Source organism: Fragaria vesca, linkage group LG5 (assembly GCF_000184155.1).
Source record: "Fragaria vesca subsp. vesca linkage group LG5, FraVesHawaii_1.0, whole genome shotgun sequence".
NCBI lineage: Eukaryota > Viridiplantae > Streptophyta > Magnoliopsida > Rosales > Rosaceae > Fragaria > Fragaria vesca.
This window is the reverse complement of record NC_020495.1, coordinates 18,442,776-18,445,357: the sequence shown is the minus strand read 5'-3', so window position 1 is coordinate 18,445,357 and position 2,582 is coordinate 18,442,776.

Sequence of the window (2,582 nt, the reverse complement as noted above, 5' to 3'; positions counted from 1 at the left end):
ACGTCTTATGAAAAGACGACAATGTTCAAATAGCGTAAGGGGATCCAAAATCAAAAGCTTTTGGTAACTCTAATTCAGTATAACTAAACATGTCCGTGGAGGGTCGGTAGTGTGAGGCACACTTGATACCATTATCTCCTTAATTTTGGACAATTCTAAAACATCACACTGAGTTTGGATGAGCCTGGTTGAACAATTGAATTGATGATGAAAAATCCGCTATAATTAGAAGACTTAACCAAAAACACGGCACATCCTCCTTGAGGATGCATTACCGTGCGTATCCTCCCCTTGGGAGAGACCAAAAATGGTGCAATCCACCATTTGGATTGTGATTTATGTCATTTTCTAAGGATATTATACATTGTTATGTATAGATTCGAACCATAGAATAAACAATACTCGAAAATTTTCACTATTTAGAGAAATTCTTCGAAATTGTACCAACAGCATATCGAGGTCTTTAAAAGGCTCTTGATCTTCCTTTTATCATGGCCATTATTTTTCAATGCTCAAGAAATTGCAACATTAGAGCTATTTCTATTTTCTTTGGGATGCTCATGAAAATATTTGTTCATAGCAATTTTCTAAACGAGTGCTATGTCTATGTCGATAACATGGTTCATTTATAGCTTTATCCGTTTTGACTTTTGGGTGTCGAGTCTTGGGAGAGTAGCCACAAGGACCAACTTCGCCTCCCTCTCACGTCTACACATTAGCATGACCTCTAGGGTAATGTGTCGTGACCCATGCATTCACCACACTCAGAGATTTTTTCATGTGCGCGCATATGCTAAATACATCTATGCCCTCTTTCTTTAGGAGTCTTTGGATAATGATGCCACGAAATATCATCAACGATATGTAGTCAAATAAGTGGTAAACATTCCACTTGATTAGTAACTCAACAAGTAGAGTTATATATATGAACGTTTCAATAAACGGTCCATTAGTGTATTTCATAGTATTTCGTGGGCATTACTTTTGCACATATGGCCTTTAAAGACTTTTGTCGATATGATGTCTTAAAAGTTTGAGCGCGAGAGATTTTAAATTTCAGAATCTAGGCTTGTTAGCCTTGGGGTCAATATTAGTGGTGTATCACTTTCCAATGAAAGTTCACGTAGACAACCCATATGACATTCCTTATGAATCCATGTTGTCAAAATTATTTTGGACAAATAAGTTGGAAGCCAACTCAAAAAGAAAATTACGATGTTTAAATCCAATATTAGTATAAATATACGCTACTAATTCTGAGCATTTAAATCAAGACCATGATACATTATGGTCACTTAATTCAATCCTTTGTTGTGAAAATACTTTAACATCAACAATGGTTATCATTCGGATTGATACAACACAATCATGGATTGATACAACATGATACTGGATCTCCACAAGTGGGGTTGAGAGGGTGTTTTGAACATCAGCGTGTATGCAATTCCCATTGCATTAGTATGAATAAACTCCATGACTAGTTAGTAATCTCCCTGACATGAACATAAACCAAATTAGAGGGCCTAGAGAAATTGATGATGATCGAATCCGCTAAAGATTATGGAACAACCTCATGAAATCTGAAAAACTGATACGAATTGAAAAAAATTCAAGCACTTCATTTGAGACCCGAATACGATCACTAATTTCTATGCTTAATTGTGTTTGTCCATAGGATTGATACTACACAATCCTGAAATAGTACCATGGTTAATACAACACAACCCGAAATAGTGTCGAGGTTAATACAACACAACCTGGACCTAGGAACGCTCTTAGTTCTGGGATTTTCCTGCAAATACACAAATCCAAGCAAGGGAATGGAGATGGAGAAGGGAGGAAAACACTTTATCCCCCTCACCCCCACCCCCGAGTTATTTGAATTTAAAAATTCACGCTTAAACGTACCTTTCGAATCTTCAGATCTTGAATGAAAAAGCCGGAGATGGTCGGATGGCGCCGGGGAGCAACGGCTGGAGATGGTCGACAATGGAGGCGAGGGGCCAGGGGCTTTTTTAAGAAAAAAAAAAAGAAAAAAAAAAGGGACGGGTTTAATTTGTGGTGGTGTTATCAGCTCAAGAGCGTGCTGATAACGTGTTATTGAGTGAATTATTAAAAATATCTTTCATATGGTAGTCCCGCTGCGGCCTCTTACTGTCCATCCTGCCTCATCTTGATTTGGCTATACTTGTACGTATCCACCCATGTTATCCCCACATCAGATGAGTGCCTTTTTATAAAGACTAAAAAAGCACTCATCAGTCAGCTCGACCCCTTTCCTAGTGAATAGACCACGTGTGTGGGATATGAGCAGCCGAAAAATGTTTTTCCCTCGCATCTCGGTCACTTTTACTTTTTCATTATTTTGTATTTTTTTTTGGATTACAAATTAGCTTTAGCCCTTTGAAATGGGTAGACGAGGCCCTCTAAGGAAACAACAAAGAGAATAGAGAACTTCATCTTATTTATTGTCGGTGAGCCGTGGTCTGGTTGGTTAAGGTGTTAACTAACAACTTTGTAGGTCATGGGTTCGAAATCTCATTGACATATGTAGGGTGTGTGAGTTATTTAAATAAAAAAAG